The sequence below is a fragment of the Macrobrachium nipponense genome, chromosome 6 (assembly GCF_015104395.2).
Source record: "Macrobrachium nipponense isolate FS-2020 chromosome 6, ASM1510439v2, whole genome shotgun sequence".
NCBI lineage: Eukaryota > Metazoa > Arthropoda > Malacostraca > Decapoda > Palaemonidae > Macrobrachium > Macrobrachium nipponense.
Genome location: NC_061108.1, coordinates 40526215 through 40553402, shown reverse-complemented (window position 1 = coordinate 40553402; position 27188 = coordinate 40526215). Strand labels below are relative to the sequence as shown.

General features: G+C 37.1%; 1 protein-coding gene across 9 annotated transcripts in view; it reads right to left on the bottom strand.

Moving 5' to 3' along the window:
- LOC135216704 (cyclic AMP-dependent transcription factor ATF-7-like) overlaps nt 1-25072 on the bottom strand; it is a 111440-nt gene extending 86368 nt beyond the window's left edge. The window contains exons 1-2 of one of the 9 annotated variants that reach the window (XR_010314893.1): nt 24799-25034; nt 14846-14985 (exon numbers count right to left, since the gene is read on the bottom strand). The gene's annotated coding sequence lies outside the window, so the exon portion shown is untranslated. Of the gene's footprint in view, nt 1-9573; nt 9706-14845; nt 14986-24481; nt 24540-24713 lie in introns of those variants that run through there. The other 8 variants (XM_064252130.1, XM_064252129.1, XM_064252128.1 and 5 more) reach the window with 8 other exon arrangements.
- Nucleotides 25073-27188: the final 2116 nt, after the last annotated feature.

Below are 27188 nucleotides of genomic sequence, written 5' to 3'. Positions count from 1 at the left end.
CCCCCTTCTTCCTTTTTTTACAGTTTCTTGCTCTTATAGCAGACAGATCCCAGAATTTCATATGGTAAGTCAGTAATTGTTTTGTCTAAACCCAGAAATTAGCATCATTCCAGAGCAGAATCGTATATATATATATATATATATATTATATATATATATATATATAATATATATTATATAATATATCCTATATCACTATCAAAAATGCACAAAAATGAGGTTATAATTTTTCCCTCATGAGTCCTTTCCTCTTTTCTATTACTCCTACGTATATACGTAGACTCTTGTTTAATCATAATTCATCTCACACTTGCTGGTTGACGATTTCTCTCTCTCTCTCTCTCTCTCTCTCTCTCTCTCTTCTCTCTCTCTCTCTCTCTCTCTCTCTCTCTCTCAACCTTAAGATTTGAAGTTATTTGCCCCAAGTTAATCTCCCTACTACAACTTCCTAAATGATTCATTAAAAACAGTTTGGAATTCCCTTGTGCAAAATATTGGCAAATGACAATGCATTAAGTACAAGGAAATGCTAAATAACAGTCCCAGTCAGTCTGGTATTGCCCCAAAAACCTTACGTAGTGTGCCTGACCTACATCTTCGGGAATAGCATTATTGTTAGTCGGCAGAGCTCTGCCCTACGATCTCCCGTTCTCTCCAATAACGAAAAAAGCCTTCACTGGAGTGGCGTAAAGTGGCACTGAAGGCATGTGTTGCTGTAGCCACACTTCGTGCATGCCTCTATAAATTCTAAACAGCACCTCTTTTATTTCATCCTATTCAAAGTTCGGAGTATCGCCTTTGTCTACGAATCGCAGTTACTGGACGTAGAGAACGTCACCAAACGATTCACCTGGAAATTTAATTTTGACATAAAAACAAATGATTTTGCACATCACCTACAAAGTATGTCGTATGGCTATATAAAATCATCTGTACGATTTTCGGCTGGGAAAGTACAAATTAACGAAAAAACAAATTGAGATTTAACAAAATAAAGAACCAAACAGAATGCCCCTCGTTCAACGTTTGCCGAAATCGCCTTGATAACGAGTCCATATTTGGAGAGGCTGCTATACTGGGAAACGCCTATCATGGCTTAGTTGAGTAAGTCTCTCTCTCTCTCTCTCTCTCTCTCTCTCTCTCTCTCTCTCTCTCTCTCTCTCTCTCTCTCTCTCTCTCTCTCTCTCTCTCTCTCTCTCTTATGATTCCACGAGTAAAATCTCTGTGAGGAACGCGCTACACATGGCAGGAACTTCCATTATTATCTATAATACACATTCGTGAATACGCAGAAATTTCTAATGTAAAGTCAACTGCGGTTTTATATCTTTAACATATTGCATTATGTTAAAAAAGATAACAACGACAATAAAGTCAAAATGACCTGCTGAAGTAAGAAGCTGGAAACTAAAGTTTCTTACTAAGGTGCACTTATATGAATATATTCATTCTATTTATTTTGAAACGTGTAAAACTACAATAAACTTGCTTTCTAATATCATATGATACATTGCTATTTAAGCAGAGAAGATGCAAACAACTCTAGGATCATTAGACTAATTTAGTTAAGTTTTTCTTTGACTGGTTCATGTAAAGATACTTTTAATGCTAGGATACTTATTTGAATGTGAGAAGCATAACTATTGTGATGCGTTCAGAAAAAGCAAAGCAAAAAAACTAACAGGTCAAAACAATGACCTCAAGTTAGTCAAAAACAAATATTTCAGTACCTGGCTAAGAGAGAGTGTTTGTCAAAAAATAATAGTAGATATATAGGTTTTCTTTACAGTGGCGTCACTATGGGGGGTGGGAGGGGGGGCAAGGTAGGACCAGGGCCCTCCAGTCAGGCTTGACCCACTCACCCGCCCACCCCGTTGAAATTCCCTTAGTAGCTAAACTTTCAAAAGTGCATAGATAACACCAGTAACGCAAAAGCCTTATGAGCTTCCAAAATCTCTTCTTTGCAATGTCAACCGATGCCATTCCCTCTTCTTCATCTGTGTCTCTCCCTGGGAATGAAGTCTCAGCACCAGTAGCAAATTGCATTGCACTTATTCAAAGCTGTAACTTAATGATAAGTGCAATGAAATTTTGAAGAGACTTTGGAGATTCATAAGTTTTTTGTGTTACTGATGATGTGCACTATTTTGATCAATATTTACATGACAAGTATTTTATACTAGAGTTGAAAATTAAAACTCGATCACAGTAGTGGGGATAGTGTTGAATACAGGGTTGTGAGGAAATTTACATCACAGTATCTGGTACATTTGCAACTAGTAGGAACTGAAAATTAATTGAAAACTAAGCTCTATAATTCCAAATGCAGGTTTACTAATAACTAATACCATTATTTCCATTCATTCACATTGATATATATACATTCCATTATAGTATATTATACTAATTGGTACTACATTAGTAATTTTCTTTGGACTCCTAAAAAATATCTTGGCCCACCAAGGCCCCCACTGACGGAATGCCACCTACGCCACTGCTTCTCTATATCACGTAAAACTATGGTGAATTGCCGTGACACTGATAGACAGCAAACTGCTACTTCTCCTTCAACCTTTCCGTACAGTATTGCCAAAATTTAATGTACAAATAATTTGCTCAAAGGAAATTCAGACTTGGCTTGTAAATCTACACCTTAGTTTCTTTTATTTAATAAAAAAAAACTGCTTTGAATACTTACATAAACAGCACACATAACACACACGTGTATATATCTATATTATATATATATATATATATATATATATATATATATATATATATACTATATATATATATGTATATATATATATATATATATATATATATATATATATATATATATATATATATATATATATATATATATATATATATATATATATATATATATATATATAGTGTATATATGTATATACGTGTATGTATATGGTATAGCATATATATATATATATATATATATATCATATATATATATATATATATATATATATCTATAACTACTTGCAAAAATCAACGATGACTAAATTCTGAGGACAAGTGCATATGACTGACGTTTTATGCCTCTGCTGTTTTTCGTTTGCTTTATTTGTGCTCTTACCTTACTTCTTCACGATGTACTGCTAAAATGACACATCCAAGCACATAGTACTGTAGGCGTGATTAGTCTGCAGTACGGAAAATGAGAGAGCAGCAACTGTGTGCATAAGGATACAAATGTTCATGTTATTTTTTTTGAAACTGCATTACGTAACAGCAGCAAAAAAAAAGTCACTCGAAGTTTTAGTCGCCTAAAGTCAAGCCCGAGATGCATAAAACACCGGTCCTCTTATAGGGAATGTAAACATGTGAAAGGAAAACTTATATAACTATATATATATATATATATATATCTATATATATATATATAGTGTGTGTGTGGGTTGTGTGGTGTGTTGTGGTTGGGGGGTTTGGGGTGGGGGGGGGGGTGGTGTTTGTATTGGGTTTTATATATATATATCTATATATATATATATAGAGAGAGAGCGAGAGAGAGAGAGACGAGAGAGAGAGAATGAGAGCGAGAGAGAGAGAAGAGAGAGAGAGAGAGAATAAAATCAACAAAATGTCCAACATCAAGATCTGCGAATGAACTAGGGCAGAAAAAACGAGGCAAAATGAGAAATGAAAGCAGGTTTAAGATTATGAAAGAAACCAGATCAATAAATGAAAGGCCTGGATGATTTATCAGGTTTAATGCCATCATTTTTTTGAAAGAGCAAGACAACATTAGCCATTCTCAAATGAATGCGAACGCTCGTATTTATAAGATTTCTAAATGAGCACCACGGATATGAATGTATGGAAAGACGAGGAAAATTCTCCTGGGGACTTCATGGCGGGTGAGTGGTGTGTAAAACCAAATCAGTCCTACACAGCTGAAAGGAGGCTGTGTCGGGGTAGAATATGGGTGGAGTTCTCTTTCTCGTCATTTGGTAGATGGGGTGCTGCAGGGCACCTGCTATGGCAGAGGCTTCGGGTGAAAGAAACACTAATCAAGAGAGAGAGAGAGAGACGCTTTAAGATTTCAAGGCGCTTCGCACAAGATCCCAAATCAAATGAGTCTTCGTTACATCAGAGAGAGAGAGAGAGAGAGAGAGAGAGAGAGTTTATTTATCATTTATTTTAGAGACGGTAAAAAAGAAATAAAAAGGTAGCCTAATATGCAACAGTCCTCTGAGTCATCCAAAATCCCATAAATTCTCCAGTACAACAACATCGCCACCGACTTCCAAATGAGCACATTCGGGTTACTGGCCAAAGCAAGGCTCACCCTGCATGACTTAGTACAACTTTTCGAATGGGTCCACAACAGGTGTCTTCCACTTGCCCAAGAGATTTCAAAGCCCAGGCGAAGGGAAAAGGCGACGAATGTTATCGTGGGAATTCATAAAAACGCAAAATATGGACTCGCTTCTGTTTTTGCAACTCTCGAACACCTTCACAATGAGTCACATTAGCCGTGAGGTGACCCCAGATCCGGGAGCAACCCTTCGCCCAAGACCCGTAGGACTTCCCATCCTACCCTTTTATCCTTACACCAGATATTCAGATCTTATGAATTTACTCACGAAATAGTAAGTATATCCATGCACATGTAATAAAGTTCATATTGTGAATTGTATTGGTTATAACCAATTAATTCATTTATTACTAATATTGTTATTTTCCAGTGCCGGACATGTTATGCGCACAAACCCGATGTACTAAAAGAAAACTTGTTTCCTCTTATAGAAAAGGAAAACAATGAAAGGAAAACTGCCTAAGATTCCATATTTGAATACGGATAAACTCGTGACCTGGTTGAATCGTACCAAGGCAAACTTGTACTGTGATCGATTCGTACCCAGTAGCTTTGTTCATTTGCTGCGGTAAGATAAAAATTTGAAACCTGAAAAAAGCAACTAATATGATTTTACAGTATAAATTACGCAACCACACAACACACACACACACACACACACAACCACACACACACACACACATATAATATATATATATATATATATATAATATATATATATATATATATATATATATATATGCATAATTCTGTATGATCATCATTTCTGTATAAAATAATGCGATGAATTTACCTGATACTGTTATGCAAAAAATGATAGCCACAGATTACTGTAGATGGTATAACATCGTAAGCTACATAAAATAGATTATCAATGTTTATCAACAATATTTCTTGCTGTATTTACTATATTCACTAACATATATCATTCTTTCCCACGTGTATACGCGTTTTTTTTCTTATGTCTGGTTTGTTCAGCATCTGCGGCTTTTAAATTAGTATCCGGAGAAGATTAAGCCAGCAGAGCGCTGGCACGAGATCTCGCTCCTTTCTTAACCCCCCAGGCCACGTTTCTAGGATTTGAGGTAAACCCTGAGGTAGATTGCCACGAGGACAAAGGAACCACAGAGAACAAGATCATTCAGAAGCAGCTTCCCCGGATTAACCCAGGTGCTGGATTATCCAAGGAGAGGCGAAGGACCTTTTAAATCTCAGAACAAAATAATGCTCAACTAGAGCAGGGGCATAGAAACCCAGGTTTTAGATGTACACTTTAATATGTTAGCTACATTAATGTAGATTCTAAGATATTTATATAGAGACACAATATTATTATATTCTGTCATTATGCCTCTATGGAGTCAAACACTTGGCGACTTTCCTCTCTGGACTACAAAAAGAGGAGCTGCAATTTTCATAAATGTCATCGATACCTCCTTTTATAGTTGATACAATACCACGGTTAAGTAGAATTATATACATACATTATATACACACACACACACACACACACACATATATATAATATATATATATATATATATATATATATATATATATATATGTGTGTGTGTGTGTGTGTGTGTGTGTGTGTGTGTGTGTGTATAGATATATATACTATATGGTATATATATCACGCGACGTAGGGACATCATAAACACGGTATCTACGAAACTGGTAAAGCGTTCCCTGAAAATATCGAAGAAAATATCAGTCTCATCTACGCAAGTATCTATAGAGGAACCGTGTGCTTGGGCATTTTTCCGCAGGACTGGAAATTGCTCAGAGAAAGCCTTAACACCACAGCGTGTACAACACCGTGCCTGGATGGAATCACGTGCCGCACGTGTCTACAGAGATTATTCTCAGTGCTTCCAATAGAGCGCTCGGTCATCCACCGGCCTTTCAGCTAGTCAAAAGAAAACACTTCTGAACGCACACGTGATAACATTGTTTACATAATTTCTTACATTCCAGTGTGACTGCCATGTTCAAATGTAATTTCTACTGTTTAGGTTAATAACGGGTTCTTTTCTAACACTCTTTTGTGTATTAACAATCTTTGTTTGATGTGCACGTCGACTAGTACGCTGTTTCTTAACTGACCTGTGTGGAGAATTACGTGAAATTATTATTATTATTATTATTATTATTCAGAAGATGAGACCTATAGATATGAAACTAGCCAACAGGAGCCACTGACCTGAAATTCACGTTTCCAAACAATATGGTGCTCATTAGGAAGAAGTAAGAGGAGGTAAAGGGAAATACTGAAAGATATCTCTTATTAAAAAATATATATAAATAAATATCTAAAAAGGTTTTGAAATGCGAGGTGAATCATATTAGGGTAGTCATGCATTAGCATCTTCTTCTTGAACTTCTGAAGTTCCAATTGCACAGCATTCTCGGGGAGACTGTTCCATGGTCCAACGGTGTGAGGAACAAAGGACCTCTGGAACTGAGAAGTTCAACAGAAAGGGACACATGCGGCAAATTGGTGCTGCTGTTCAGCGAATCTGGTTGTCATCGGCAGCAACGGGGGACCAGGGATCAATTGCGATTGTGAAAGATTTGTTAAAGAAAAACTCACAAAAACTTTACAAGCAAGAGACCATCTGTCGATGCTCCAAGTCATAACTGCTAATATTAGGAAACTTAGGAAACAGAAACATCCACCACGAACCCTTCGATTTAAAGAGATAAATCTTGGGCAGAAGCAGACATCTATACCGGAGAACACCATTCTAGTAAGGGAAGTACAAATGACCTAAAATAAGTTGCATTAATTTTATCACTTTATAACACACACGTATATATATATATATATATATATTATAGCATTAATTTTATCACTTTATAACACACCCACACGTATCACGTATATATACATACATACATATATATATATATATATATATATATATATATATATATATATATATATATACGTGTGTGGTGTTATAAAGTGATAAAATTAATGCAACTTATTTTAGGTCATTTGTACTTCCCTTACTAGAATGGTGTTCTCCGGTATAGATGTCACCTAACTTTCGTGCGGCATTTGCTAAGACTTTCATTAAATGTTTCTCAAAAGTAACATGTGAGTCAAAAGTTTATACCTAGAATAGGAGGGCAGGATTGAGTGGAATGTCTGTACGAGATCTGCTAATCAACAATGCTTTTGTTTTACTAGACTTTAGCCTCACACCCCATCGACTGCACCATTCATTCATCGGCTCCATGTACCGATTGAGGCTGAGAGCAGCTTCATTTCTCTAAAGTGGAGAGTACGACACCCACAAGTGTAGCATCATCGGCATACTGAACGATCTGATTTTCCATGCCAACAACCGTATCACTTGTATACACTAAAAATAATAGTGGGCCAAGAACACTGCCCTCCGGAACTCCAGACACAATAGGCCTTGGTCCGCTAAAGATCCCATCAACAGCAACTCGTTGCTGCCTACCTGTAACAAAATGTTGAAGCAAACCTAAAACGTATCCCACTCCAAGATTCTGATGTTTATAAATATGTGCCTTGTGATTTACTAAATCGAAAGCAGCACTAAAATCTCTTTGAATTACTACGTATGCACTCAAAATCCTTACCAAGTTTTTTTTTCTTTTTAAATGGCATATCAAATCTAAAAGAGCATTCATTGCAGGTACCTAACTGCTTCCGATATGCATATTGATTATCGGCAAACAATCCTTTACATTCCACATACTTATATAGTGGCTTGAAAGTAAGTTTGTCTGCAACTTTGGAGAGTACAGGGAGAACAGAAATTGGACTTTAGTTACTGCAGCTTACAGATATGCCACACAGTACTGCTAAGCTTCATCTCATCCGCAAAGGCACTACGTCGACATAAAAATCTATAGAATCTACTAACGTACTAGAAACTTTTTTTTTTTATTAAAGAAAGAAACCCTCAGGATCTTCTCCACCCCAGCCATTAAGACAATCTAGAATTTTCTTAACATCCCTGGGGAGAAATGCACATTTTATAAGAATACGTTCAGGATGATAAGTCTCAGGGAGAGGGACATCCTCAGCTGATTTCTTAAACTTCAAAAGCTTGGTGAAGATATATATATATATATATATATATATATATATATATATATATATATATATATATATATATATATATATAATAGCTATATATATACATACATACATACACACACACATTTATATATATATAGTATTATGTATATATATATATATAATATATATATATATTATATATATATATAATGGTCAATGAACGTGAAATATAATTATGATTAAAATTTCCTTTCTTATCCATACATTCTGAGTGTTTATACATACATACAGACATACACATATATAAACACTCAGATACTATGTATGAATAGGACAGGATATCAACTTTCACTCCTACTTTAACTAATGAAAGTGGTGTTTCATGATACGCATTGAAAAATAATTCCTTGGTTCCCAGTGTGTGTACAAGAAGAGTAGAGATGGAAGTGGATTTTTACCCAAGTAGTAATATTAGTAGTTTTCATCCCAACTGAAACCCAGTCGGTCGTGAACTCGTTGTGAGAGAAGCCTGGTATTTATAGTTGGAAGTGAAAGGTTTTGTACCTGGAAGAGGGTTACTCAATTCCGGAGTGGCAACTGCCCTCTCGCCCACAGTCACAATGATGAAGTTCCGAAGATCCCGCTATATTACTGATTCATTACTTTTGTGTGTTGAATTTTTGCATACTTATATCATACACAGACAACTATACAGACACAGAAACACGCACACATATATATTGTATTTATGTATAATTTATATATTACCAGTAGTTCATTATAGTTAGCAACATCGCATCGCTTCGTCAGCAAAAGAAGAGTTAGATCCACAAGGGGAAACGTCACTGATCATCTTTCTGAGCAACGAATGTGTCCCTGTTGCTACAAGCAGTGAATTACATGATGAATAGCAGGTGAAATCAAAATTTAAAAAAAAGCACAGTGCTGGCAACCTCATCATAATTTACTAGATGAGAAGCAAAAGGTTAACACACTCTCGGGTCACCCCCTCTAAGGGGCATAGACGTAGGTCGTCTTGTGGAAATATCACCGAACACGGAAAGATTCCAAATAAAACCAAACAACAGCCTCTGCTTTGCTCGCCCTGTAACGGTTGAATCAAGGTTGAGCCCACGGCTTTTCCCATTCTCAAAGGACTTGATTGACTTCTTACCTGTTATACGTAATCCTTTTCCTTTGTTGCTGTCACCGTCATCATTTAAAATGTCCTAAGAAACTTGAAGTACCACAGGTCCTCATGAGTACACTGAATCTCCTACTGGCTCAGTGAGAGAGAAGACTTAGCAGGAAAATGTCTTTCAACTCTAAATCCTGATTTCCTGTAGAGTGCAGCAATGGTTTTCTTCATGGTTCAACAAACGATGATGTAATGTAATCATTAACAGCATTACTCAATGTTATACTAATTATGTATATTTTGTTTTTTACGCCTTTATGAATGCCCTAACACGATAAAAGTTGGAGTGCTGAGAGGTTAAAAGGTAGCTTAAGACTTCATGAACACATGAACATGTGATGGTACACAGAGGAAGCAAAAATTGAGAGCAGGCACCATTCTTAAAACTTTGAAGGCAACATGACATGTTTGATGGAAAATTTTCATCAAAACTGATGCAGCCAAATAGTTAAAAAAAACATTTAGGACTGAATATGGAATTTTTTAAGGACTAAGAAAACTAAACATAAAAATAATAATGAGTTCATACACAGACCTTCGATAGATCTAAATAAGATCGAGTGAAGCTGGGATCAAAAGACTGGACAGAGATGAGAAGATGACCACAAGCAACGAACCGAGAGACCCCAAGGCAGAATTTGAAGAGGCTCACGAACACCACGTGAAATGTGATGGTTTGTTTGTATGGTGTTTTTATGTTGCATGGAACCAGTGGTTATTCAGCAACGCGTGCCGGCGTGGCCACGACACTTGTTTATCTCTATAAGTGATACGACTTTGCAGTTTTTTTCCTGTATGTAACAGGAAAAAGTACCAGTAGATCATAGATTAGATGACAATGATACCAACAGTGGAATCCGTTCGAAGGATTACGAAATTCCTGAAGGAGCATTTAGAAAATATGACAGAATAGCTATACCTGTATGAGGTTTTGTGGAGAATTCTGATGACAGTCCATAAGCAATAAAAAAAATGTTACGTCAAGTAGTTTCAGCTATGATTCTAAGAATTCTAACGTAGAACAAATTCAACACACCTGAACGCATTAGAATCACGAGGGGAAAAAAATCTGACATGTACAGCCATTCCTTACATGTTTGTGTTATAGCCAGTACAGGAAGAGACCCTTAAAGCCAGACCAATGGCTTTCATGTTGATACACAAATATAATAAAAATTTTGGTCTTAGAAAAAAACATTGGTAATTTTAAATCTAAGGGAATGCAGTTAATTAACTAACTTGTTTTGGCAGTGTCTCAAGAAGCAGATTATGTGTAGAATGGAAGAGGATATAAATATATTGAGTAAGATAACCAGAGTGAAAATGGGTTAGGGAGCATACGAATAGTGCGTAAGCTCAATGTTATAGTCACAATATGCCTACATCACTTAGTCTATGATAATAGGTACGTAACATATCCATCATCCAAACTGGAATATTATCTACCTTGTCCTCATAGTCCGTCTTAGAAAAAGTTCAACCATTTTGTGTGCGAGGAGGGGATATAGTAGGTACTCAGGACAAATAAGAAGTGCAAGTAAAAAGAACACAAACGATACACATTTAATAAAAATTAACAGGATATTTATAAATCGAAAGTCGACTTTACATCAATTTGATGTTTCGAATTTGGAACACACAGGAGTTACCTGCACGGAAACATGTATACGTTTACCACAGTAAATCATCGTCTCAAGTACTCGTATATAAGATACGATCAAAGTCTAACACTAAACTGCAGAAGGGAAAGAAGTATCAATGTGAGTCGCAGAACCTACTTTGATGAAGTTGGCTCTCAAATACAGACCAAAAATATACAAGGAACAAGAGCTGACGCAGATTTTGATACTTCGAGAAACATTTTCATTGGTTAGCAAGAGCTTATTCCACTTGGCATCGGGTTTCGTCTGTCGTGTGGGCTTGTGGCGTAACCACCCATCATTGACGGTGACACGACTGCAGTAAAGAAAAGTCCCATCAGGTTGATGATGATCGTTTGGCAATAATTTATGCCTTTGTTTTCTTGCTGCTGCCAATGATACTGCAATTCACAGAATTAAAAGGTCTACGTAATATCGCTTAACAAACGTTATGCCGTGCAGAAGCGCAATTAAGAACTACTGTTAAGGACATTTCATTAGTGTTACCCAACGTTGAGTGAATATGGACCGTATACTTTACACCTCTTTATGGAACTAGATGGACCAAATTCAAGAAACAAAGTTGTTGACCGCCTCTCGGTATATCATATCAAGCTGGCTTTGCGCCAGCACAGGCTCTTCATCTCAAGCTGAAACAACTGTCGGGATAACTACTACTCTTAGTATGAGAAATGAAAGACGTTGATGAAAACTCGGCCTCCAATTCTTCTCTCTCTCTCTCTCTCTCTCTCTCTCTTCTCTCTCTACTCTCTCTTCTCCTTTCTTTCACTTCTTCTCTCTCGCTCTCTCCCTCTCCTCTCTCTCTCTCTTATATATAATAATATAATATTATATATATATATATACTATATATATATTATATATATAATATATATAGATATATATATATATATATATGATATATATATATATAATATATATATTATATAGATATTATATATTATGCACATACGTTATTTTTTTCAGTTGCATGTATGCATCTGAGAGTACTCACGATTTTAATTTGAAATCAACTGAAATAAATCAACACCAAGACTTTAAACGATGAACTAAAATGACCATCGTAATTTTCTGAAGGATTTACCACTCAGATATATAGGTACACGTCTATAAAATAACATCAAAGACGATCATGCTCATGTTGCACAGAAATTAAGGTTTTATTTTCACATGAATTCTTCCTTTTTATTCTACCCTTGTAGTAAAAGTTTTTCCTGATGGGAAAAGTATATCTTAGTGTAGCCAGACCACTGAGCTGATGAACAGCTCTCCTAGGGCTGGCCCGGAGGATTAGATATTTCTAGGTGACTAGGAACTAATTGGTTACCTAACAATGGGACCTACAGCTTATTGTGGGATCCGGACCACATTATATCGAGAAATGAATTTCTAATCACTAGAAACAAATTCCTCTGATTCCACGTTGGCAGAACCGGGAACCGAACTTGGAACTACCGAATCGGTAGGCAAGCAACGTAAACCATTCGTCTAACAATGAATTTTTTCTGATGGGAAGCTGGATCATTATAACACATAAAATTATTCATTGAGCAATGTGAATCGAAAACGAGTATGAATCTCTTGCTTGAAAAAATATCTTTTTCTCTGAAACATGTGATTATATTCATGCACACAGAAGCTCCAAGGCGCCCTCTCTCTATCTCTCTCTCTCTATCTCTCTCTCTCTTTTTCTCTCTCTCATGTCATTAGCTGGGAAAAGCAAAGCGACCTTAAAGCTCTCTTGTTATTGTTCAGCCCAGCTGCTTTCGTTATCGTTACTTGTAACTCATATTCCGTAATGACATCCTAGTTTGGTCCTAGTCCCTGCAATAGCGTGAGTGAGTCCCCAAGCACAGATGCTTTTCAAAGAGATTTCCTTATGCAGAGCACACCGGGTGAACTACAGGACGGGCTTTGATAGCAAATGAGGTCTCGGGCCTTTCAATTTCTCTCAGATTTTGTGGTCAATAGAAAGACTACGGCAAGATGCCAACACATCTTCATCCTATGTCCTATGTTTCCAAAACTTAGATATACTGTACTGGTATTTTTAAATCTTTTAGATATTCTGTCGTTCTAGCTTCTATACTGACACACTCTCCCTTGTTTCCCTTACTGACTCCAAAGCGGTAACTTCAAGGTACTACTTCTGTCCAAGGTCAAAATGTAGCGGTTTGTATATTTTGAGGCGGTGGATCAAGGGATGAGCTACGTGATACCCAAACTCTGCCCAGTGACGAGCATCATGAAGAGAAATCAAAATACGACACAGGCGATGTCAGTAAGTCTCTGAGGGTATAAGGTGCTGATCATATCGGCTGCACGGTAACTCCGAAAAATTATGCTGTAATTGAAAATCATTTCCCCAGCCATTGGAATAAAGAAGGGCGACCAGCAAGGAGTAGGGCTACGTCTAAATACAAAATCAGAAATGGCAAGAACAATGCTCGTTTATTCATTCCTAACCTACTAAATTTTGGGAACGATAAAAACAAGCTAACCCAGATGGTGAAAAGCAGCAATCATGAAACAAAATGCGAAACCACTCTATCTGCCTACATCCCAAATGGTTGAATGAATGAAAAATGAATTAAGTCAGTTTACTGCAGATCCTGCATGATCTATGCAGTATGCAGAGTCTATCCCTCATATTTTGAAGGGAACATAATAGACCATGATTTTAAAGGCGCACAAAGATGTGCAGCAAAAATAGGTATCAATCGCCAAAAAATCCTTGCCCTAAATTATTTGAAAGTGCAAAGTTAGAGGTAAGAGAGCGCTAAAGATTATCCGAGCAGGTTCCTGAAAGGGAATGCAGATAGTCCAAGCTTCAGAAACAATACTTTACGAGGCAACTTTTTTATTCAGAAGAATTACCAGAATGTAGGTAGGCAAGGTATTTTGGTGTAGCCTACAATGCTCTTCTTCCGCCAAGCAGAATAGCTAGAAAGCCGGGAGCGTTATTTCACACATCATTCCATTGCATCTCTGCAACTTCTCAGGGTTTACTTTTGTCCAAATTCCCTCGCCTATATACTCGGCACAATCTCTTTCCCTTACATTCTTCCGTAAAACTATTATGTGCCCTCGATCTAGAAAGATATAATTCTTTATAGTCATATGATTGCTTTGCCACGACTGCGGCTTGTCAGGTATACATACTTGAATGTTCGCCTATGCATATGAGATTATAACAGTAAAAAATGACACAAAACAGTTTTATACGGTTCGAAACAACTATGGACGAAGGCTAAGCAATCATCTTTTGGTGTACCTTCAACGATAGTTATCTTACGTTGCCCAAAAACCCGAGTATGGTTCAAGTCTCCTGTTGTTGGCAAACACACGGCGCAGATCTCCTTCTTGTTTGATCATGGGCCTCAAATAGGATTGACCTAATGCTAGAATATTCATCATGATTCTTTTTTACGAAGTAAACACGCCTCTGGAGCTCAAACTAAAGGAATATGGTAATGGAAATGAAAAACCTAAAACAAAATACGAAATTAAAATATTTTACAATAGGAATTGAAATGTTTACAACAAAAATAGAACAGAAGAAAATGACTGTATAAGCGAAAACTTACCTTATAAAATAAAGTGCTGCAAGTCTATAATCCTTTCCAGATATCTCGGAGCGATAAAGGGCAGAAATCTAACGGTATTTTTCTCCACTTAACACTGAATGATTTTCTCAGAGCATCGCTGAGGCAGCTCCTCAAGTAGCCTGAGCACAAAAAAGAAGCATTTCACTTGCAGGAATCTTTTAATAATCACATCACTCATTTTTCAAAACTGAACAAATCTGAGAATCACTCAGACTAAACTGTCATTCCTAACTACGCATTTCTATGTATATAAGCTCGAGAAAAACCCACAAAGCACAAATACGAAATATTTAGTTGTCGAAGAGACCAACTGCCATCCTACATTCAGAAGAGGAAGACAGATAATCACTTCGGAAGCTAAATAAATCGCATTATCGTGCTTTGAGGGTTTATCTAAACTGCTATTCAACAAGTAATGAATGGTATGCGTTGCACCCGTGCGCCATTTCTTAAAGGACCAGTATATATTATGAATTTAAACCTAAGAAAATCACTTCAGATAGTTTTTGTCGTTAAAATATGACTTCAATGTTTCTAGTTTAGTGAGCTTGATGGTTGAGAGTTTGTGTGTCCCCTTTTTACCACCCAAATTATGCATTTCATTAACCAGTGTAAGGGTTTGTTATACTGCGCTATAACGCTTGAATGAATTTATTAACTATTCAAAGAAGCAATTGGTTATAACATACACACACATATATATATATATATATATATATATATATATATATATTATATATAATAATATTATAGATATATCTATATATATATATATATATACATATATAATATATATATATATATATATATATATATATATATATATAATATACGAGAGAGAGAGAGAGAGAGAGAGAGCACGGATTATAGTACTACGGTGAGAAATTACTGCAATGGTCGTGAAATATTCGTAACTAAGTTCAGCAAGCAGCATCTTAAGGGTGAAGGATTTAATTACCCGGAAATAAAGATTCAGCATTACTAAAAAAACAATTTGAGAAGAAAACTCATGGAAACGTTACTTATAACTATAAAAAAAACTTTATAAATATAAAAAAAATCAATAACGGTAATAATAATAAGAGCAATTACATATTATCCACGAATGAATTTAGTGACACAACAATACAGATGGCGTTCTCAGGAGGATAACTTGACTTAAATCGTAGACAATGAATCGGAAAGTTGTGGCTGAAGATCAATCGTAATTATCGACTCGGACATATCACTTAATGAACCTACAATTTATCGTCAACTGAAAGGCATTAAATTTTCAACAACTGAACTAAAAGGAAATGATTTTTCCTTCAATCCAAAACCATTGTCAATAATGAAAGTAAGCAAATTTTGAGAGAGAGAGAGAGAGAGAGAGAGAGAGAGAGAGAGAGAGAGAGAGAGAGAGAGAGAGAGATTTAGTTAGCAGTTATGATATTAACATAGCACTGGTGACTGCTTCGCGCAGCTGTGACAAAGAAATGACTGCCAACAAACATTTCTGAAAGCGTCCTCCTCAAGGTTGAACTCGACGTAGTTGCCATTCCGATATTATCACCGAAGACTCCTCTCCAGAGTCCAGACGCCAGTCCTTCCTGGCAGTGTATAACCTTGCAGAAACACTGACCAAACAAGCTTTCGGCTTCATTCAGGGTTCGTGTTGCACGCCATGAGTCTTACCAATGCAAAGGGTTGATGTAATGGGCTTCCGGTGTACCCGTGCATCAGACACCAACTAATCACTACAACCCACGTCTATAATTTATTGGATGTAATGAAGTTTTCCAGATTTTCAATGACTCAAATTCACGTCTAAGAGCAAAGCTTAAACTCAAGAGAACTATCGGAATGGAATTTCATCATTAGTACCCAACAAGGAATCTGCGAATATGGCCAAAAGCACGAACTATGCACGTGAACTGATCACTTACATAAGCGGTGAGAAGGGGTGTCACTTTGCTATACGCACCGTAGGCTCTGCTATTACATCATATCTGCCTTGACAAACCTGAGACGGGGCAAGTGTCTGGCCCAAACTGCTGCTTTTTTTTTTTTTTTTATTTACTTTCAATCAGTTTCTACTAACTTCTTCCCGTTGAGCCAATTTGAAGTTCCCATCCTCTAATTTTCGCCTTTCTTCTCAGGACAAATCCTTCGGCTGAGTCGCATGAGTCTACATAGGTGATTCCACAATAAAAATACCTACTTTATCATATAAAGATTGCGGAAGTAATGCCAACAAACCAGATAACAGGCCGGAGATAGCGCAACCTTTCAGCTTCACTGAACGCTTAACTACCAGCGCCTTGAGTTTTGATTGACTGGGTAGGTGTTGGGACGCCATACCTTCAGTACGATCTGATGCAACGTCTACAATTACCTTGTTCTCAAACGAATCCCTATCTATTTTTGCTGATACTGTTTTAATTTTCTTTCCTTTCCCTTTGAAGCTAGGTATAACGAACTGTGGCTATCTATACTGCTGTAGCCATACATTTTCAAGGACCGTGTTCTGTTGTATCCAGAAGTGTTTGCCCTCAAAAGCAAATTGAAGAGTTTGGATGGAAAATAAATCCCATTTCACGAAAGCACTGCATCCTTCGAATCCTCCGCGATACGGCAAGAAAGAGAATTATTTAAATAAATCCCGGGTCAAATAAAGACTCCAAAAGTTTGAAGGAATCCTAAGTTGGCTAAACTGTTTCAGACTGACTGCCTGTTTGATGAATGTGAAATTGAAGAAGCAGGAACGTTTTTATAGATCATGAGAACGAAAATGCAACAAGAGAACTGACTGAGAGGGCTAATCTGTAACAAAGAGACGACGTATTGCTTTCCAAATGACTTTCCCGACAAGAAATTAATTAAGCCTTTGCAAAGCAACGGCTAATTTTAAATATGCACATCTTGCATTTCAAAAAGCGATTTGACTTCGGGTTTCAAGGCTTTGTATCAAGGAGGACATCTCTATGTTACCGAATACATGTCTTGTAAGAAGTCAGAGTTTGACTGACAGTAATATTCCTAAGTTGAGACGATCAAGTCTGTAAGCAAAAGCTTACTGGGATGAACATGAATTCATCAATATCAAGCATAAATTATATTATTATTATTATTATTACATCGTTGTTGATCAGTAGTTGAAGCTTATTCATACGGAACTACCCACTGGGGCCACGGACTTGGAATTTAAGTTTCCAAAGAATATGGTGTTCATTCGAAAGAAGTCACAGGAAGAATGTGAAATATAGACAGAGGAGATAAGTTATTAAAAAACAGATAAATTAACAAAGAAATAATTAAATAAAAATGTAAGAAAATGATTGAAATACAATTAGAAATGTCTTCAGGTCGTCATGCACTGCACCTTCGCTTGGACTTCTGAAGTTCCAATTCCACGACACCCTCAGGGGGGCCGTTCCACAGCCTAAATGTTTGAGGAAAAAAGGACCTCTGACACTGAGAAGTTCGACAGCGAGGCTCATTCACGGTATATTGGTGCTGCTGTGCAGCGATTGTGGTTGCTCTCGGCAGGAAAGGGCGGCCAGAGATCAATTGTGACTGTGAAAGATGTTAGGAAAAAAAAAATATATGAAACACTGACAGACAAGAGACCATCCGTCGATGCTCCAAGTCATAACTACTAATATACCTATTGTATATATAAAAGGACATGGCGTTAAGAGAGGGAGAGAATCTTCTCGTTGATTTTCCAGAAATTGGCCATAAAACGAGGTTTATTGTCCAAGCCTCCTAGAATGTTGTGGCGAAGCGTATACCAGTGCATTGGAAGAATGTGGCAATCCAGGTACTGGCGAAGGGACTGCTCAAAGCAATTTATTCTAATTTGCTGAATTTGCATCACATTGGGATGTGAATCCCATTGCATCCAAACCACTTCTACAACTTTGTAGTTGAACAATGTAAACAATCAAACTAAGTAATTCTGTCTTCTGCTTTCGTGTGGGAACAATGTAAACAATCAAACTAAGTAATTCTATCTTCTGCTTTCGTGTGGGACAGCGTGCATGAATAACCTATTTTAAACAAATTTTATAAAGAAAATGAACTCATTTCTTCACCCCATCACCTTCCATAGCCATTCCGGAATCCCCGATCCCAGATTCTTTGCCGATGCGTCGTAAACGAGAAATTCGGGAAATACCACAAAGGTCACAGGAAGACTTGGTGGCATTGAGCAACACACCAAGATTTCCCAGCTCGGCCTTGTCGCTTCCTTCAGCGACACTGAATCAATCTCACAGGATTCAGAACAGTTCATGATACACACACACACACACACACACACACACACACACACACACACATATATATATATATATATATATATATATAAATATTAAATTATATATCTATATATATATATATATATATATATATATATTGTGTGTGTCTGTTAGTATCACGACAATTGTAATGAAAAGTGAGTTAAAAAAAATTGCTTTCTCGATTTTGAAGGAATTGCTGCTATTTACATTGACCAATAACTTGAAGCGCTCGTAATTTAACAATACGAAATATAAGAGAAGAGAGAGAGCGATGAGAGAGAGAGAGAGAGAGAGAGGAGAGAGAGAGGAGAGAGAGAGAGAGGCCTAAATAAAATGGAACTCCTCACAAAGCCATATATATATTTCAAAGTGAAAATTAAATATAGACGATTTACCCGATGTATAATTTTCATAACAACGGGATATATGATTAATACGTTCCCTTAAAATGAAAAAAGATACGAGTAAATTATTCTTGATTAAATTCCAAAGCCAATTGTGTCTTTTGTTTTCGACGCCGAACTCGCCAGATATCATTGGTCAGTTAAGAAGTAAGACCATCTGATATACACAGCAGCACCATACAAAAGGACAGTGGATGAAAGCCGAAAAAGCAGAGAAAAGGTGGCACAAGAAACGGAACAATATTGCCAACTGGCCAGAATGATCACCTGAAGGTAAGAAAAGTTAAGTCAAGAATTGAACAACCTAATAGCGAAGAAAACTTGGTAATGAGCGAGAGCAAACCTTTGCCAAACTTTCTATTAATATATGCATATCATGAGCAATGACATAATATTCCAAAATCATTTTGAAAAAATTTGGAGGTAACTTGGGTTATTTTATGAAAACGCCACTGCTGCAAATCTATCAAACAGTGAAAAATTTTCAGGTCTCTTTTTAATACAGTACTCCACTCGAAGCCCCGCAATACATGAAAATTGAACATTCGTCCTTTTGTGTCTTGTAAGTTATGAAATGTGCCAAACAACTGGCCAAGGCTAATTTTAAAGTATTTTTTTGGGGGGGCGAGTGGGGTTGCTATGGGAACTTGTCTTGTAAGAAGCTTTTCCTTTGAAATATAATGGAGTCATTACTTCTGATGTCCTAATGGACAGATTAATTCAGTAATAACACAACTAACCCTCATTTATCTTAATGAATAAATGAATTACGCAGCCTTCTATTTTTACATGAGCAATTTAGGACTGTGCACTGCCGTCTTTCTAACGCCTAGAGAACAAATGACAGCGACGGGGTGTCCTCTCGCAGGCTAAAGCCTCGGTTCAAGAGAGAGGGTATGCTCATAATGGCGCTTCTCTCCGTCGAAAACCTCGACATTGGATCTGTAAGGAAACAAAATATTTTCCTCGTAGGTAGACTCGCAATGTGATAAATAACAAGCCAGTTTTGTTTTCTGTGCATGTTTTTTTCGTTTTCCACACTCAAAGGCTGATGAAAGGACAACGCAATACGCTTATCTAGCCCAAGCCCGAAGAGACCACGAAAGAGGGAGAGGAAAAGAAGTCCAAATGATGTTATGGGTTTAAGAATCAGAAAACGAACAACGGAAAATCTCTTTTCATCATAAAACGCAGGGTGGTATGTCCGTGTTACTCTTCGGGTAACAACTACAGTTTAGTGGGTGTCAAACTCCCCGTTTAGTGTCGTCGTACCTTACGTCCAGCCCCTGTTCTCTCATCAGTGTCCTTTTACACAGGTGAGGAGAATAGAGGCACCTGGATCCAAACTCAGGGAGGGTAAGCAAAGTCCCTAAGCGGAACCAGGGTCCATATACTATTCCGGCCTAAGTCGAGACTTGCCACCTATGCCCTTTCTTATCGTCACGTTTGAGTCCTGGTACCGCAAGGTACATGTGTAAACTGCAAAAGTTAACCACAGACATTCTGCCAGGAGGATACTATTTTCACCGCTGATCAGATTGGTGTTCTATCAGTTTAAAGGATTTTCATCCTTCTATCTTTTTAATTCAGTCAGAGTACACAAACAAGCAACAACACACTGGCAGCGATTGTTTGCTTGATATCTCGGTCGATCTAATTACTATACTATCAAGTAAGCAAATACTCAATCTTTATTCATGCGGGGCACAGAAGAGAGAGAGAGAGAGAGAGAGAGAGAGAGAGAGAGAGAGAGAGAGAGAGACTACAATAAAACTGCGGAAATAAGGAGGTTTAATGAGGATGATAAAACTATCCTGTGAGCTATCGATTAGCTCATATTTTGAAGTACGTAGATAGTTGCTATGAACGATAAGATTATGGACGGCATTTAATCAACGACTCAAGGTACGACATGAAATATTCATTATTGTCTTATTACCTGTTATCAGTGGCAGCAATGACGACTGCCATCTTTCCTCATATTGCCCATCCGTTCACATAAAAATCAATATTAGCTTCATCACCAGCTTCTTTCAGTACTCACGTAATCCTAAAATCTAAAGGAAATGGTACTGAAAACAGTAATGCAGCTATTTTTATTCAAGGGAAAAAAAGCCAATGAAAAGTTTCGCAAAAGAAAGAAAATATCCTAATGAAGAAAATGCCAAAATGAAGGACACGTGATACTCTAGATTTCATAATATGAAAATGTGTTTCTGAGCTCTTAAACTGTCACGTCCATTATATCTTTATTCAACTATCATATTTATTATGTTCAAGGATTTTGGAGGTCGCTTCCCAATGACGCGGTCTGTGTCCTATTGTTTACAGGCTCTATGTACTAAATCATTTTTTTTAAACTCATTTACATCCTACAGAATTATTTCAGAAAATTTAAACGAAATCATTGGGAGGCTAGCCAGACCCTTACCCGTGTTCTTTGTAACCTTAATTACATGTATAAACTATTTTCTTCTTATCACTAATGATAACACTAAAAATTAGATTCCAAAAATTTAGAACTAAAAAATAGATTTGTAGAGCTTTCACAATTTGAAGGGCCTTTTCTGCCGGTTTCATCTTTTTCGAAATAATAATAATAGTTTGTAGACTCCGGGTGGGGCGGGGTAGACATGGGAACGGGAAGGTAGGGGAGACATTCACCCTCCTCCTACAAACATGTTTGTTCGCCCCGGGAGAGGACGGGGCGGGGTAGATAGACGATTGGGAGGGTAAGGGAGACAGTAGCTCCGGGTTCCGGCACGCGTAGCGAGCGCCAACACGCTCCTTGAAAATAATGATGGTGATACGAATGCCTTTCAACTATTTTGGGGAAGGGGACGCATGGTGTAGTATGGGCAAAAGGACAATAGATGAATAGATGGTCGGGAATAGACTGACCTAGAGCTTTTTTAGAACCGAAGACTGTACCCTCGTTGATACTAGGGAGAGGAAGAAGCAGAAGACAAATAATCCCTGTCAAATCTCATCCACCCCTACCCCACCAACCACCCAAAAACATGAGGGATGCCATCATGTCCTTTATGGTGCCGACATGAATGCCCAAAATCCGTGCAGATGGTTACAACAAGGAATGTCCAAGTGGCAGGTGGAGTCTCGGTTCATTCTGGTTGGGCTGAAGAAAAATAAGATGGCAGAGACTGCCTTCTCATAAAGTACTGTAAATGTCGTACTGCCTGATTATAAGAAAGGGGAATGCCTGAAGCATCTTATGTTTTCAAAATACTGGTCAATTTATGTCTGGGATATTCTTATTCCAAATCAATAACATTAGATACTACGAAAATAAATAATTTAATGACTCCCTATTCATAATAAAAATAACAATGAGAGAGAGAGAGAGAGAGAGAGAGAGAGAGAGAGAGAGAGAGAGAGAGAGAGAGACGTCTATCTAACAACAACACTGAATCATCAGATCAACAAGGCTCACTTGTCAGTAACAGCTGATGCACCGAGTCAAGAAAGAAAAAGATGGTAACGCAACCCAAAAACTGAGCAGTTACACACAATTATATTTGTCTAGACAATGGTACTTTAGGTGCTCAAATATGCTTAGCGAAAACTTCTAGCTTCACCTTTAACCAACAAATTCATTTTCCAAAAAGAAACAAGACTGGGGGAATAAGATGTTACTGAGGGACATCAGGAGCTGCAGTGGAAAGGAAATTAGATTTCTCTTGTCTGAGAATTTGAACCTCGTATAACTGTGGTGTTTAAGAATGAAAGTTTAACGTGATTTAACTTACAGTAACGATTAGGAGGGTAATTCTTTAATGAAATGCAATATGTATGCTAGAATTTACTCTCCACGTTGCGTGAATGGTCATGTGCTTAACTAAAATAGTTTTACTTCTATTCAATTAAGAATCATTTGCGGTCTGAATGTTGATACTGATTTCTATAAATTATATTCACTGAAAGCTGAAGAGAAACAAAAATATCAATAACAATATAATAAGTAATGAAAACGTAACAACACTTCACAATAGTAATCTCTTTGGTAATGAATATTATCATGTAGCCAGGCTATTTACCATTTTGTATTGCAAATTCCTTGGTATGTTTACTTGGAAAAGTAAAATGTTTGTAGTTTAATATGCAATGCATGCTGATTAGTTTTATCCCGAAAAGATGACTGGCTCGCCAAATATACATTTACATACAAATATACAAACGGAAAGACAACTAAATACATCCAACAATATTTTCTTAAAAATAAGCAGCTATTTGGAAAACAAAATGGATATTGGGGAATCACTAATAATGAATGCTAGGTGTGCTGAATTTACCAATACGTTTTCTGCAATCATTAATGCCAAAAATATCCTTAGCAAACAATTTACTTAAATGTAATGTGGCAAAAAAGTTTCCTTACAATGCGGAAACCAATTACTGCGTCACAAATTGGATTTGTAAGTGCAATCACATATTCTATGTGGATTTCTCACTCTTTCTCCACCTCTCAGATTACAGTTTTTACGAAGAGCAATCACACAATCTTGCTGCAAAATAACTTACAATTCCAATGAGATTAGTACTGACAAAAGGATATTATTATCATTATATTATTATAATTCCCGCGATAAGCTGGGCAAGAACGAGAGCAATGCGTTTCCAGCCATACGGAGCAACACTTAAAAAATTGGTCGTCAGCCATGAAAAATGAACTGACCTCTCAAAATATTCCTTACAAAGCAGTTCAAAATAATAATTTACTATGGCAATAGATAGATATGGGGCCTTATCAATACGACTCTAACCATGTAACTGAATCAAGTTACAGCAAAACTAAGTTAATCATGCAATGTAAACAACTGAGAGAGAGAGAGAGAGAGAGAGAGAGAGAGAGAGAGAGAGAGAGAGAGAGAGAGAGAGAGAGAGATTCTCTAAAATATAAACTTGCTCACATCTGTTCCCGCGCTTCATTTGCTATTAGGTACACATGCTATGAAGTTGGCTAGCTCTTTAATGGATCTAATAACAGACTGTGCGAAAACTAATGTTGTTCCTTCTGTAATATGTATAGACGAGTTACATATAAAACAAAACGAAAAGAGAATAGGCTCTCGCAGCTATTTAACATTTACAATGTGTTTTCCTATTATAATCACTTTTCATCCAATTTGAAGGCAATTTTACCCTATGCACAAACATCATGAGCAATCCACTTGCTTTATTGCAACATGTGAGTCAGAGAGAAAGACTTGCTTCTAAAGCCACTCACATATTTGGTATGTCACCAAGCACTGTTGCCAGACGTGAAACGAATTACACTCTACACCATATAGTTGTTCCCTCACAAGTCAGCGATGGTAAATGACAAATTCCTCTTTTTCTGTGGCGAATACAATAGCAACACATGGGCCGATTTATTTCAGCGCAACAACTGACTCACTTAGTGCTGGGTATACGGGGCTACTGAGAGTTGAGAGAGTGATTCAACCCTTGGCTTGGTTGGTCGGTCGGTGCTTCGCAGCCTTCCGACAAGACGCTAAGAAGAGCAAGGTTTTCTCTATAGTTATCGTTCACTCATGCAAAGTTTCTCAGCTTTCGTACGTTCACAAGGATGTTTTCAAGAATAGTTGGTCACGATTTGAACCTGATAAACCTAATTTCTTGCTTAGAACATATGTCAACATAATTTAGCAGCTAAGTAAGCAAACAATTAACTAATAAATTTCCTAAAAGTAGTTATTAAGTGAGATCATACAAAAACACACGAACCCATATAGTTATCTTTGGCCTCCAAAGCTACTAGTCTCCAATTTCTCTGTTTGTTTTAGATTTTCCCCGCAAAATGCAATCACATGGGAGAATCCATTTTCAGAGTAGACGTTGTATATCTGTAAACAGAATGGTATTTAATTAAGGAACAGGAGCAACGATTGCAGATGTAAGTATCTGAATGTGTGCAAGACTAATGCCAGATAGCATTATTTTGGGACCGAGCTTGACGTCACAGCCTGAGCTTCTCAGCTCACATACATATTTGTATCTTTACATAATGGTAAGAGTCTCTGGCATACTTCTCCAACACTCGAACCATGCTTTAAACAAATCTGCACTCATCAAACCGCAAAATACGTACCCCCTATTGAACAGCTGTACAAAGAGAGCAAGTTTCTCACAACAAAGACAACATTGGACCTAGTACACATACGAGTTACTTTTTATCGAGTTAACTCTAAAACTTACACAAATACACACACCAAGTATATACTAGATTATTTACCTTTATTTATACATTCATCACGTTCCATATACTATTCGTGATTCAGTTACACACACACACACACACACACACACACACACACACACATATATATATATATATATATATATATATCTATATATATATATATATATATATATAGAGAGAGAGAGAGAGAGAGAGAGAGAGAGAGAGAGAGAGAGAGAGAGAGAGAGAGAGAGAGTCGCCGCTGATTTGTACACACCTTCCCTTCACGGGTGAGGATGCTCAGTCTTATGCCATTCTCTAACGCAATTATCAGGCTTCGATACTTCTTGTTGTTCCGTATATAGATAATAGGTGGAATTATATGGCAGGATAGAGCTATAAGTAAATAACATGAGGTTTAAATTACAGCTTCCATACATATTTGAGATCATCGTGAAAAGGTTATGAAGACTACATGAACACGTCCTTCAAACAACCCTCTGGAGAATATTACATATCAGTGTCAGCTAAGCTCCTATGGGCACCATAAGGGTTGGAAGACTTAGACCTACTATAATGAGACCCATGAGAAGGGGGACTGGAGAAGAGTGGCGATTTGTAGAAGATAGGGCACAGAAAAGACAGGAGTAGAGGAATTTCGCGCGCGCGCACACACACAATAACTTTGGTCCCAGCGAGCGACCTTGTACGGGATATGTACCGCCAGACGTGTCAGCCTTGCATCTCACTCTTCGTAGCTTCCGGGTGGTAATAAGACAATCATTTGTTTAAATGTTTATTTGTTAACTTACGGACAAAATTAAGGTATGTATTTGGTTTCTTAGGGTAAAGGTAAGAGGACATAATACATCGTTTCATCTAAAATGACAAAAAGTGACTGACTGAATTATGTTAAATTTACTTCGTGCTTCACTTTTGCAGCTGGTGTTAAGTATAGCAAGTTACTTAACGTTATAATCTTTAGATAAGAGGACGTCTTCTGTACTTATCAAGAGATCAGTATTATAGATTAAGAATTACATACATGGTCGTTTTATCTATGAATGATCGGTGGACATTAAGTATAAATATATGTTTGAAACCTACTAATTCGTCTTAAAATATCTTCACAAAAGGTAAATCAACTACTTTTTTCAGATTGTAGACTTTTATGACTCGACTTCCAGCTGCTCTTTTCTGGTGGGGCTGGTTCCAGCCAAGGTATATAGAACCATGACTGATACGGGAAATGCACCATTGTTTATGATATGACGTGTTTTTAGCAAGTAGCGCGGGAACTATTTTACATGTAGTGTACACCCACTTACTCTAATGGTAGTTACGCACAATAATGTGCAACGGTCGTATTGCATAACAATGAATATATTCGGATAAACGTATGATCTACAAGTTGTTTTCTCATGGTGCTTGCTGGG